The 14,994-nt window shown below is 36.6% G+C and overlaps 1 protein-coding gene across 11 annotated transcripts in view; it reads right to left on the minus strand.

The window, feature by feature from the left end:
* Window positions 1-14,994, minus strand: part of LOC105034850 (ABC transporter I family member 1) — a 55,730-nt gene that overhangs the window by 2,404 nt on the left and 38,332 nt on the right. For 4 of the 11 annotated variants that reach the window (XR_012141554.1, XR_012141550.1, XR_012141549.1 and 1 more), the window contains one exon: window positions 13,739-13,772. The exons of the other annotated variants lie outside the window; for them this stretch is intronic. The gene's annotated coding sequence lies outside the window, so the exon portion shown is untranslated. The remainder of the gene's footprint in view (window positions 1-13,738; window positions 13,773-14,994) is intronic. 11 annotated transcript variants of the gene reach the window in all.

Raw genomic sequence — 14,994 nt, forward strand, 5'->3', positions numbered from 1 at the left:
TGAACTGTATTCTTAATAGTTTATTCTTAATCTGTCTGTATTTGATGTGTTGGTGTTGCAGGTCTTCTGTGTTTCTTCAAAATCTCTCTTGAGAGAATTTTGAGATTAGGAGTATTCCATCTTTGAAGAACTAACGGTTGATGAAAAGTCTAGTGCAAAGAAAAAAATGAAGTTGTTTAAACAATTAAGTTGTAGGAACAGATGAATAATATTCATGTAAACAATAACGAATAGTTTAACAAATCCCTTTAAATCCCAAGTTGTGGTTATAAGCGTAACTAGACTGTAGATTCAAATTGGTATTTAGAACAGGCTAGGTATAGGACACCTCAAGAAAAAATTTGCCATGGGCTGTCAAGTCATAAAAAGATTGTTACATGGATTTATGGATCAGTAAGATCTTTCAAACTGAATTGGAAAATTTGATTTGTTAACATCTCACTTAACAGTAACTTGAGTAATTGGTTTTGTCATGGGCTGCAGATGAAAATTTGTAGGCTCAATAACTTGACTTTATTAAGGTATCTTGAAAATAAGAAGTGTCCCAGTCTCACAAGATTGACTACCCATACACCTGACAGACTGTTTACATGTGATCCAGTGGAAAACTGGTTCAACAGTTGTCTCGAGTAATAGGACATTCTTCAAGTGAATCCAACAATAAATGATGTATCAAAATTCAGACTTTAAAAGAAAAGCATTTTCAAATGTTAAGAAATTCCTTTGGTGTTAAACATCGCAGAACACGATGTAAGATTGAAACAGTGTACAAAACAAATGAGATAAATCGGATGGAAGGATTCTGATTTAGACATCTTAAGCCAAAATTCATTATCTATTCCATTAATGTTCTTCAAATCTGTTTATACCTTGATTATTGTTTTAAGGGTATCTCGCATGATGTTCAACCTATCAATAGCTTTAGAAAAGAAAATCAGATCCCATAGGTTACAGATAAGATAAAGACTTGGTCAGTCATTTCAGGAAGCCGAAAATTTGCCTGAAAATTTCAGATATGCCAACATATTTATATGGAAAGATTTGTTTCAGCAGATTCCATCCAATTTGCGATATGGGAGCCCTATCTTATATGTAATTGTGATCTCAGGTAATGCCATTGCCAGTAAAATATTGATGTAAAGAGGACTTCAAGTAATATGAATTACTAAAATTGTAATGTCTCAGCATGCAATAGACTGTTTAAGATAAAAATTGATAGATATCTAGAATTTGCAATTTACTCGGTCTTGAACAGTTTTTTATCATAGAAGGCAACAGAACCACCCATCGCAAAGAAAAATCTATTATAGAAATTCAGAGCCACCTCAACAAGAAAAAGAATTATAAACGACCAAGATGTAAAATAGTTGAAAAGGAAAAAATCCTCAATGGCCAATAGAAGCTGCTGGATGTCCCAAAGATAAAGTGATCGACAGTGTCGTTCATAATAATCCTTAAGCTGTATATAAGTGGCTTAATTTCCCAAATTTTCAATTCAAAAACAACATAAACATTGTTCCACAAAATATTTATTCTTATATTATTCATAATTGCATTTCGCTCTTAAAAAGTATAAAAAAGTATAAAGCATGATTACATTTTGCTCTTAAAATTGCAGTAAATTTATCCCAAATCTAAAATCTTTAGCAACCATGTGCATTCACACAAGCATTATGTCTGGTTATTAAAAAAAATATGGTAAAAACCTCAGGAAAACAAAACCTTGGAGAACCTGCTCCCTCTTCCTCCTCAGCAAGAGGTGGAGAGAACCATCAGTGGACTCCTATCTCCCTCCATACAAAAGGTGGCGTCACCTTTTATTCTTTTTTTGGGATATTCACTCATTTTGGGTTCAAAATAGTTTCCAATATAGATTTTCCTCTTTTCGTTGCAAGTCACTATGGTGGCAATGGAGCATCCTAGTTAGCCTGATACACTATTTGTGCTAGTCAAAGGTGGTCCTTTGGCGTTAAGGGTACATCCATCAAAACCAGGGTGGTTGGAGGCACTCTTGCAAGGTCCTATTCCTTGAGAAGCTTGCACTAGCAGCCGCCTCCCACCACCCAGACAAACAACTGGTTGGTTGGGCAGTTGAACCCACCAATACCGCTACCCAACAAGGTAAAGCTTGACAGCATCTTTAGCAACACCATTAACATCCTTCACATAAGACAGTTGAACCCACCAATACCGCTACCCAACAGGGTAAAGCTTGACAGCATCTTTAGCAACACCATTAACATCCTTCACATAAGACATGGGACCATCCAATATCTAATTGCTTTAACTTTACTAAGGCAGAGCTATATGGCATTACGGACAGAAGAGGGGAGTGGTTTGTGCATGGCCTTGGCCCCCCCACCCAATAAAGTCACGAAATTACTTTTATTTTCCTATCAACTTAGATATACTTTTCTTCCATGTTCTCCAAATGCAGACCCAACTTTCTAAACCATTCCTCCCTAAGTAGATATATCACAGATGTTTTTTATTTAATGGAATAACTTCCATACCTTAACCAGTTACATTAACAAATCCAAGGCAACTATCCATAGTCATGGTTGTTCGAAGTTCATGGATTATAAATCTTGATGACTAGAAAAGATGGCATATGTCATAACCAATCCTTCCAATATCGTTCTTTACTCCATGGCCTTTAGTCTCCCTAATGGCCTACTATTGTTAAACATCACAGAACATGATGCAGGATTAAAACAGTGTATAAAACAAATGAGATAAATCTGATGCAAGGATTCTGATTTAGACATCTTAAGCCAAATTCATTATCTATTCCATTAATGTTCTTCAAATCTGTTTATACCTTGATTATTGTTCTAAGGGTATCTTGCTTGATGTTCAACCTATCAATAGCTTTAGATAAGAAAACCAGATCCCAATAGGTTTGTAGATAGTATAATAACTTGTTCAGTCATTTCAGGAAGCCGAAAATTTGCCTGAAAATTTCCGATATGTCAACATATTTATATGGAAAGTTTTGTTTCAGCAGATTCCATCCAATTTGCAATATGGGAGTCGTATCTATATGTAATTGTGATCTCAGGTAATGCCATTGCTAGTAAAATATTGATGTAAAGAGGACTTCAAGCAATATGAATTACTAAAATTGTAATGTCTCGACATGCAGTAAACTGTTTAAGACAAAAATTGATAGACATCTAAAATTTGCAATTTACTTGGTCTTGAACAGTTTTTTATCATATAAGGCAACAGAACTATCCATCAAAAAGAAAAATCTATTATAGAAATTCAGAGCCACCTCATCAACAAAAAGAATTATAAATGACCAAGATGTAGAATAGTTGAAAAGGAAAAAAAATCCGCAATGGGCAATAGAAGCTGCTGGATGTCCCAAAGATAAAGTGATCGACAGTTTTGTTCATAAGATAATCCTTAAGCTGTATATAAGTGGCTCAATTTCCCAAATTTTCAATTCAAAAATAACCCAAACATTATTCCAGTAAATATTTATTCTTATATTATTCCTAATTACATTTCGCTCTAAAAAAGTATACAACATGCTAAGACTTCTAAAGAAGGAATTCTAACATTTATGGACTTTAAGAGAAAATATTATTTCGCTAAGAAAGCATTTAAAAATTTATATAAAAGATGTCATAGTAATTTGAAATAAAAAACTTTTAGAGGAGAAAAATAGATAAGAAAAAAATTAATTATAAATTAATTATTTCCAGATCTTTTAAAATTAAAATTGCAGTTAATTTATTCCAAACCTAAAATCTTTAGCAACCATGTGCATCCACACATGCATTATATCTAGTAATTAAAAAAATATATGGTAAAAACCTCAGGAAAACAAAACCTTGGAGAACCTGCTCCCTCTTCCTCCTTAGCAGGAGGTGGAGCGAACCATCAGTGGACTCCTATCTCCCTCCACACAAAAGGTGGTGCCACCATTTATTCTTTTTTGGGGATATTCACTCATTTTGGATTCAAAATAGTTTCCAACAAAGATTCTCCTCTTTTCATTGCAAGTCACTATGGTGGCAATGGAGCATCCTCGTTAGCCTCATACACTATTTGTGCTAGTCAAAGGTGGTCCTTTGGCATTAAAGGTACATCCATCAAAACCAGGGTGGTTGGAGGCACTCTTGCAAGGTCCTATTCCTTGAGCAGCTTGCACGAGCAGCCGCCTCCCACCACCCAAACAAACAACCAATAGGTTGGGTAGTTGAACCCACCAATACCACCACCCAACAGGGTGAAGCTTAACAGCATCTTTAGCAACACCATTAACATCCTTCAAATAAGACATGGGACCATCCAATATCTAATTGGTTCAACTTTACTAAGGCAGAGCTATATGGCATTACGGACAGAAGTGGGGAATGGTTTGTGCATGGCCTTGGCCCCCCCACCCCGTAAAGTCACGAAATTACTTTTATTTTCCTATCTACTTAGATATGCTGTTCTTCTATAACATGGCTCCAAATGCAGACCCAACCTTCTAAACCACTCCTCCCTGAGGTAGATAAATCACAGATGTTTTTTATTTAATGGAATAACTTCCATACCTTAACCAGTTACATTAACAAATCCAAGGCAGTTATCCACAACCATGGTTGTTCAAAGTTCATGGATTATAAATCTTAATGACTAGAAAAGACGGCATATGCCATAACCAGTCCTTACGATATCGTTCTTTACTCCATCGCCTTTAGTATCCCTAAAGGCCTACATTTTCTTGTTATCACAAACTTACGAAGCTCCTAATACTATCAATTATGCATATTCTTACATACAAGAAAGTGGAAATATTTTTTTAACCTGTCAGATGAGGTTCTTTTCTCATGGTATATAAGTTTAATGCAACAATAAGGCATTACGAAACTTGTATTCTTAGATAAGTAATCCATCAAAAAAGCAAGCTTAGTGATGAAAATCCTAAGCCGGCCTTACGCGTTTACACTAGGCATGGGCGCAAAACCAGATTTGATTAGGATTTTTTTAAATTGCTGATTTGATTGAAAATCCTGATTTGATTAGGATTTCCTTAATTTGTTAATTTGATTTGATTTGGTTTTTCTTATTTACAGGATTCTATATTTTTTTGGGATATTTTCTTATTTTGATAAGATGTGTTGCTTAATTTTGCTACTTTCCTACTGTGGGGTTATAAGCCTATAAATACAGGCTTGTAAGACATCATTGACGTGTTTGATTGATTGAGAATTGAAATAATGTACAAAATCTTTGATTGCTTGTCCTGAATTTCTTCTCTTACCTTTGTTCTGCAATCTGTCTTCTTCCTCTTCTTCTTCTTTTGTTTTGGTTCGGCATCAATGAGTTTGTAAGCTGAATCATCATGTTGATTCATGGAATCCAATAGTCAACTGGACCAACAATTTGTTTAATTTAATTTATGTCAGTGGATTATTGGATTAAATTACTGAGGCTCAAGGAAAAAAACCTAGATTTCTTTTTTCATTTTTTTCAGAATAATTTTCTTGCTATTCTATGATTTTAATTATGCATACTTAGTACATACTACAACGCACAAGATTTGCTGTACCAATCAATGTCGTATCATACAAAACGTACATCACCATACCGATACTGAATCAGTATGTGGTTTCATACCGATACTCGATACACCTCGCATCTCATACCATACCGTATACTGACACTATAATAGGATGGTACCGGTATAGGATCCGTAACCAAGATGGCGAATCTTTATAGGGCTAAAGGAATTCTTTTAACTATTTTATATTTTTTAAGCAATTGTCAATTTATCATTTTTTTTTTCTTAGAATTACAAACGGAGGAAACCAAGCCCAAATCATGTGAGTGCAAGACTTGAAGCCAAATCATTGGCACCAAAATCTCAATGACTTTACCAATTGTACTAGTTGACTATCAATTTATCTTAAAATTTACATTTTCTATAATATATACAAAGTTCTAATGCAAAACAAATTTACCACTTTTTTAAATCACATTTGATCGTTTATGGTTCTACTATTGTTTTGATGTATGCATAATGGAAATTCTTGTTGATCTATTCCACTGAGGCATTCAAGACAAACAAATGTTAACACATTTAATCATCCATAATTGTAGATTTGACAATAATATAAGCAAGGCATTTACTACTCAAACTTTGAGGAAATTAGTACTCACTAACCAATTAACCCAAAAAGCTTAAGATGTTAAGGAAGGGTCGATAATGTTATTAGCTTAACACGCTCCTCATATGCAGACTAGACCATGCATCTAAAGGGATAATTGAGTCACAAACAGACCATAATAAGTATAACAAAAAGCTAGGGATAAATAAGAAAATAAATTGAATTGACCCCCTTCATATGCAATTTAAACAATGCACATGGAGGATACTTGAGTTAGAAATAGACAAGAATTAGGCTAATACATAAAGCAACAATAATTAAATAGAGCGTAAATTATAGTGACACCCTTTCAACTTTTTGCGATTTGCACTTACACCCCAAAAATTCTAATTTTTCTAATTAGATCCTAAAATTTAGGTTTTTGTTGCAATGCAGCTCAACCATACAATACAGATCTAATGCTATTAACGACGACTATCAAATTACTAATTGTACCCTCTTGTTTTAAAATTGAGAAAAACCACCAGAGAATTACAGAGACATCTCTTCGCAATTTTCATATACATCCCAAAAATTTCAAAGAGTTACACCTGGCCCCCCACCTAACTGCTATATGTACGGCTGCTTATGGGGTGAGACCCTTTAGTGCCAACAAACCTCCAATGATTATATTCAAGAGATTTATATGAGAGATCTTGCTTGAATAAAATCGATGAAAAACAATATCATTTTCTTATCTCGTACATGGAGCACACATAGAACCCATGCTCGAGAATTGCTGCGGGCCATTTGGTCTTCAATGCAACCCTCAACCCATAGGAAGGAGCTTGGGGAGAGTTCATACTTGAAGCCATGGAAATTTCAGGTTCCTCTCCTCCCTCAACTCTCTCCTCTCTTCTCCATTTGCTCTCTCAACAATCTCTTCTCCCTTCGCTCTCTGCTCCTCTCTCTTAATCAAATTGGAAAGCCCCCGTTGGATAAGAAAGAAAAAGGACCTGAAGGGGTCACATGATCACCACGCGATCTCCTTCAATTCCCACTAAAACAAGAGTATTTTGGTATTTCCTACCAACTAGGCTATTGTTGGTTTTTTTCTTTCTAAAGTTATTTCACGTGACTATTATGTGTTCAAGGATCTTGATGGAGCTGGATGGCTGGGTTACATGGCAATAAAAACCTAAATTTTGGGTTCTAATTGAAAAAATTAAAACTTTTGGCGCATAAGTGCAAATAACCAAAAATTGAAGGGGTGCTGCTATAATTTACCCTTCAATAAATAACTAAAGTGGAAAGATTCGAACTCATGACCTCAAGCAAATGCTAAACTCCAATAGCAAGTTGAGCAGCAACCAATTAACCCAAAAGCTTTTGAGGTCAATTGGTTAGTTAACATGGTATTGGATTTCAGGTTTCCTAGAGGTCACAAGTGCAAATCCCTCCAATTCAGTTATTTACTTAACTATCCTCAATGATCAATTATCCTAATTCTTGTGTATCTTTGACTTTTATCCCTTGGTTGCATATGAGGGGGGTGTTAAGCCTAATATACATTTTGACCCATTCTTTGTCAACTTAAGCTTTTCAAGTCTAATGGTTACTCGGCAATAAGAACTTCAACAATGAGTTATGTAAGACATGATAACAAAATGATCAGCATGTGCATTGTATGTGCCAATTTAACTACTTTAATTCCATGATCCAATTTCGATCCAAGAGACACCGAACCAACCTAAATCGAACAGTTCGGCCCATACCAAACAGAACAGATGCCAACCTAGATGATTCGGCCATGCGAATCAATTTGGGCTATAAAATCAATCCATCAATCCATCTATTCGAGCAAACTTTTGAGAGGCCTCTCTACTCTCTTGCCCTCTCTGCCTCCCAAGGGCCTCTCCATTAGACATCGCTCAAGGTAAGCCTTACCTCTCCTCTGTCTCTACCTTCGCTTATTCGTTGGAGTTGAGGTTTGCCATAGAGGATGATGCCATCATCGTAGTGAACCAATTCTTGGTCCCAATTGCCATCTCCATGACTACCCATCAATAATCTAGCATCAAGATCATCCACCGTCGACTCCTCATCAATTGTCGCCCTTGACACGACACCCCCTTCGCCTCCTCCAGCAATCGTGGTACAGTGGTATCTCCATCTCCACCTCTATCTCTCCTCCCTCTCCTTCTCTCTCCCTCTCCCTATTTGAATATGCTCTGACACAGCACGACACAAAATAGTATAGGTCACAGAACCGATTTGGCAACCCTTGCTTCAGTTAATCTTGTAAAGGTGTGTGTTTCCTGGAGTTGAACTTATACTACAAAGATTATTATGAATGCTTGCATGAGTTCCACCAGAAATTAGTTATCTAATCAATAAATTATTGCTTCCAAGCTTTTGCACACCACATTACATTTGGTTTGATGTAATGACTGTTCAGATACTGTCAGACCTTCTTGCCTTTGAAACCGATTTAAGATCTGTCAACATTACTATGCATGGATTGCTTCTGAAAAATATTATATAGCTTTTATAAAACCCTATACTATTATTGAAAATCATGCTATCCAAGGTTCGTCGTCTCGATACCAATGGCTGTTTCGGCCGACCGACGGTATGATTCGGTATGGTTCCATACCGTATCAAACCGGCAGCGAACCGATAAAGGCACCGGACCCGAACCGGAAGAAGAAAAAGAGAGAAATAGAGAGGAAGGAAGAAAGAAAAGGGGGGAAGGGAAGAAGGGGGTGGGGCCGCCGGACGGCCTGGCCACCGGACGGCGCAGTCCACGCACGCAACGCTATGGACGTGAAACAAAGGCAACACCCCTGTTTCACGATTTTCTTTTAAAAATCAAAACTTAAGTGAAGCCAGCAAATAGTTTGCCAGCTTCATTGATTTTAATTTTTTTTAAAAATTCTTTTAAACAGTGAAGTTGGCAAATGATTTACCGGCTTCACTGTTGATCTTTATTTTTAAAAAAGGGGACCGCGTGAATAAGGGCGACAGCCCCTTTTCCGCGACCATGACGCCGCAAGCGCCACTTCCACCACCCCCCCTCCCCGGCCTCGACCAAACCCGCATCCACGACCGTGATGCCGTCCGCTCCCATCTCCGATGATCTCCCCCTTCTCTCTCTCTTCCTCACTCGTTTTAAAGCTCTATCGGATGAACCGACGAGCTATGGATGCTTTCATGGCTCTCCGATGGCCGCAGCAGGCCACCGTCAGCCTCCAGCAGCTCCCACCTTCCTCCCTCTCCTCCTCTCTTTTTCTCACTTTTCTTATCTTTCTCTCCCTCCACCGGTATACCGTTTGAACCGACCGAACCATACCGGTTCCCCGTCGGTCCGGCTCGGTACGGGGTGTACAGACCGATTCGGTACGGTACAGCATTCCATTATGCTATCATTTTTCAATAATTCCATGTGTTTCTTGTCCCCCAGTCAGTAAATTTTTGGCATGTATCATTTGGAATGGTTTGGTTTTGTTACTTCAAATTAGATTTTGAAGTATCACACATAAGTAATGTATATCACATTTTTAGTCAAAAATATGATTTCCTTCTGTTCTTGTGATAGTAGATATGATCATTGGAAGTTTCATTCCAATATCAGTTTATTGCAAGTTACTTTTACCTATTTGACATTTAGTTAGGTCTAAGTCATGCTTATCTACTTTTATTAAATAGCCATCACTTTATGTTTCATAAACATCCCAATAGCTTCAAGGAAGAGTGTTGACCCCAAAGAATGATTTTGATGATTACAAAACATTGGAGTATAAAAATGGCTAATGTCTTTGAAGTTTGCTTTGAGAATGATTGTGTAGGATGATAACTCTTTTGACAGGCCTTGAGATCTTTTGAAAAAAATTTGAAGCAAGAAAAAACAAGTTTGGCAAAGGGTCTTACGAGAAAAGCAAGTTTGAGGAAGTCGAGTCCAGCGATGGCATCGGGCCGGGTTTGGGACGGATTTCTAACTATCCAAACCCAAACCCAAATACTCAATAAACCACCCAAATCCAACTCAAACACTATCGGAACTGGATTTTTTTTGTCCAAACCCGCCTCAATCAGATATCGGATATTAAGTAATTCGAGTTTACCTGGCCCGAATCCAATTAAGTCGTATTGAACATGTTTGTTCATTTCTATCAACTCTAAAGCTATACTAGCATATGGGGCGGTGGCTAAAGGAAATAAGGTAAAGAGAGAGAGGGGAATGAATGAATAAGTTAGGGTTTAGTAACTAATAAGTGATAATTGATAAAATATATTTAATATAATATATATATTAAAATACTAAAATAGTTCGGGCCGGATTTGGGTTGGGTGCATAACTATCCAGTCTCGGTCCGAACCCAAAATTAAGCATTCAGGTTTTACCCAAACCCAGTCAACGTGTTAACTTCCCGACCCAATCGGGGTCGAGTACCCACCAATTTCAATTTTACTGCCATCCCTAGTCGAGTCGACTCTTGATCCCAAAGAGTCGGCTCTAGCACATTTTGGGATTAGCATGCAGGTTTGGCATGTGGGCGAGTTGACTCGTGGAAGCCCTGAGCCGACTCTCTTGATGGGATAGAAAGCAAATTTTTTTTGACGTGCTTGCAAGAGTCGACTCATGGGTCTGATCGAATTATGGTCACTTCGAGTCGACTCCTGAGCTTCTGACAAATCTAACAGTTAGTTCTGCAACAGACCTAGTTTCGCCTAAATTTTTTTCCAATGGCTATATTTCATCTCCAACGATCAAAAACAGCTAGAAATATGTTCAAAGTTGATTAAACTTGATGAAAATTAATTAAGATATAAGAGAAACTAAATGAACATAAGAAAGAATACATTCAAAGCAAAAAAGAAGCTCATTTTCAGCATCTACTACATTCAAGAGGGTTCAATCACTTTCCAACCACTTTCTCTTGATTCTTGTGAGGGCATTCAAGGAGGAAAGAGTGAGCATTGAAAGCGAGCATTCTAATATTTTCCAAGCAAGCATCAACGACAACCATTGCCTCATCTAAGAGCTTTTCTTGTGTTGTAAAATTTTCTTCTTACTGAATTTTTCTGTAACCAATTTTAGACGGACTGAAACTTGGGTAAAGGTTTGATCCAAACCTAATAATTGGATTGTAAATATTTTGATTGGTTGACCTGGGCAAAACTAATTGGATTGTTTATGAGCCCGGTAAAACAAACTTGCTGTATTCTACAGGAATATAGTGGAATTCCCAAGGATAGATTGGGGAGTAGATGTATTTGCTTGGTGTGCACTGAACCACTATAAAAATTTATTGTGTTTGTGTGTATGGCTCTCTTTCTCTCTATCTTGCATTTATTCCTCTTTGCATTCACTACACTTCACTTGAATTATTTTGTGAAATTGCATATACTTGTTTGAAATTTTTAAAAAACCCAATTCACCACCCCCCTCTTAGGTTGTCTAGCTCGACAACAAAGAGTTTGTATTTTTGATGGAAATTCACAAATCAATTGATTTAGAAGATAATGAAGAGGCTCCAAATGAATCAAAACAATGAAGCTTGCCAAATTGCAGCTCAGTGATGGTAGCATTGCTGTTTTCATGATTTGAGGATTAGTGCTCGAAGATTAGATTCATCATATTTTGAGGAAACAAAATGAAGCTACGCTTATTTAAGCATGTTTCAGACATATTGCTATATTGGCCATTTTTCCTGCAATTATTTCTTTAATACTTGCATCCAAGGTTTTACGTCCCGATGGAACAAGGGGCATCCCGACTGCCCCATCCCGTTCCTATGAGAAAACGGGATCGAGACAGGTTCGGAACTCCGAGATTCATCCAGGAGAGAAAGAGAAGAAGAAAAAGGAAAGAAGGAAAGGTAAAGAAAAGAAAAAAAATAAAAGGAAAGAAGAAGACAAGAAAAGAAATAAAAGGAAAGAAGAAAGATGAAAAAAGAAAAGAAGGGAGAAGAAAAAGGAGAAAAAGAAAGATAGAGGAAAAGAAATTAAAGGAAGAAAAAAGAAAGAAAAAAAGGAGAGAAAAATGAAGGATATCTAATAGGATGCATGACCGGGACTGCTATCAGGATAAGATCGGACAGGCGGGGCATCCTGTTCTATAGAGAAACTGGGATACCTTCGTCCCACAGTCAAATCTTACTTGCATTCAAGAGAATTGCTTTAACTAAAAATAAAATATAGTCTTTTACATGGACAATGTTCTTTGAGCCAGAACTAAACAAACAATCAAATAAAATGCATGTGTGACTCATATAGTCATCTTACTAATTCTATTAAAACGGGTAAGAAGTGAAACAACTTGGTAACTTACCATATTTCCTTTCCACAATTAAAAAAATGTCCAAGGAGGCCATCTGAATAACCGCACAGATTGGTAATTCTGATCGCTATTTAATTCAAATATGGGCTAATGAATCAAAGAAAGATCTGACAGGGAAAAAAGGCCTGATAATAATTCTCTGAAAGCTTTGAATATCTATCCTGTCAGAAGTTCACACACAGTTTGGACTACTTAAAGTTTCTCTAAGAAAATAATCATTATCAAATTATTGTGGATATCTCTTTGATTTAACGACAAACACCCCAGTGACAAAGTAACATTCCTTCCAAAATGAAGACTCACTTAAGAAATTTTGAATAAAAATGATCTGACTGAAGAACCTATCCTCAGAGATGCAAGTGCAGATACATACACAACAAATAAACCGAGCTAGAAAGAACAAGAATCTAATTTAATGGCTTTACTCATTTGATATATTCATTTTCACTGAATAAATGCAGCAAAATGTCATCTTATAAACTAAGTTGGACTGCTTTGCATAGTCCTTGAATTGAAATCAGGCTTAGATTGCATAAGCTATTACCTGAATCCAGTCCAAGCCTAACTGATGACATTATAGGCTGGGCTCGGGCTTAGGCATGTTAAGAGTGGGCCAGGCAAAGATTGGGTAAAGACTGAGATGGCCTTTGGCTAGGTCCACCCACAAAAATGCATCCTAGTTCATTGTCACCCCAAGCAATTGAAGGAGATCTTATATCTAATAATTGCAAGAACCTCTGAGAACTTCAATGGTCGTAATGCAAGTTCATGTAGGAATGTTTTGATGTAAAACATGTGATGCAGTGGGTGACCCGATAACACTGGGTGCATGTAAGAAGTTTGATAAACATGCAGCCAATGCTAAAGATGTTTTGCTATGTAGATTAAGCCTAATGCCCAGGAATTGTAGAGCCTGGTGTCTAGGGCAAGCCAACGCCCAGTTACCATGATAACGTACCTAGACACATGGTCAAAATAGTAATTAGATGGAGGGGGCAACATTGAAATTAACTGGTGAAATGTTCAATTTCAAGATTCAATCGCAAAAGGAATAAAAAAAAAGTTAGATATGTGGTGACAGATCGATCTCAAGGACATATCCAACCTAATCAAGTTTGGGTTGGATCCGGAGGGATTTAGCTACAATGAAGAAAATATCAAAATTAAATGCAAGTAAAACAAACAGAGATGATCTAGGAATATTTTTCTCTCACTTTTTGGGTGATTAAGAGACCTTTTTATACCTGAACTATCAACAGTCATTGCATAATGATGATAAAACTTTGTGAGATTTGATAAGAATTACCTAACGGTCTTATAGCATCCCCATCTTGCATGCGCTGCAATAAGACCAATTGTTATAGATTATAATGAAGAAATTCAAATGATACCCTCACATGAACAAATATAAAGAGAAGAATTACATTATATAGATTAGGTCAAAACCAAGAAAGCCTAGAAATTGCTGAAGGCTAATTAGGGTTCCAAGAAGTTGGACAAGAACAAAACAGAAAGAGGTGTCAGGCATCCATGATTCCTTACTAATGCTCGTCTATGGAGAAATGATGCCAAAGATGTTGATAATGACAAAGTTACTGAAACAGAAAATGGGAGAGAATCGATCTATCTTATTTCATGATTTTGTACTCCTATATATAAGAGTGTACAGAAATAGAATTTTCCTAAAGAGGGAATGTGACACCCTAAACCGAGAATGTGGTGACCTAAAGCATTTGCATTCGCATTTGGCATTTATTCATATATATGGCATAGTATTTCATTCATGATAAACATGAGCATTTGAATTTCAATTGATTAGTATTAGTGAAATATAAATTTGTTCGATACTTGAGGAAGAAATTGATTTCAGAGATTGAATTGATAATAGTGTCATTGAAGTTGAATTTTGGTGGTTATTGAGCAAAGAATGAGCTGATATTTTGAAAGACATTTAGGTATATATATATGTTGAGGGCAGTGTTGTGGCGAGCCGACTCAAAATCCAAGTGAGCTGACTCGGCTGCAGGAAAACAGCAAAAATAAAGTGGGTCCCAGGTGTTTAGTGTTTTGATTTGAAAAAAGATCCTTAAACAGCTTCAAGTCATAAAGAAAAAGCAGAAATTCCTCCCAGCAGAACCTCAATAAGTGCATTAATTGCAGGACTTTTAGGTGTTTGACAAGTGGCAAGCAGCTCTTTTAATTTAATTTATTTTAAGCCTTATCCACCGGTTCCTTTTGCTGCTGATTTAATTCCTTAGTTAAACCAGAAAGGATAGCAAGGGAGAGGGGCTGTAGAAGGCCATATTCTCAGCTAAAAATCCTAGAGAATTCAATAAAAAAAAATGATTTCAAATTAAAAGAAGAAGGGTTGCTGAAATTGCTGATTTTAGAAAAAGAAAGGAACTTATCTTGATTTCAGCAGGGTTTTAGCCATTTGAGGTAAGGATTTTAATCCCTAAACTAGATTTAAATTGAGCCTTGAATAATTACTATCAAATTTGATGTTTTGATGAATCAAATTATGGATTTAAACTTGAATTGAGGGTGATTTGCTGCTGTAAT

This window comes from Elaeis guineensis, chromosome 5 (genome assembly GCF_000442705.2).
Source record: "Elaeis guineensis isolate ETL-2024a chromosome 5, EG11, whole genome shotgun sequence".
NCBI classification, from domain to species: Eukaryota; Viridiplantae; Streptophyta; class Magnoliopsida; order Arecales; family Arecaceae; genus Elaeis; species Elaeis guineensis.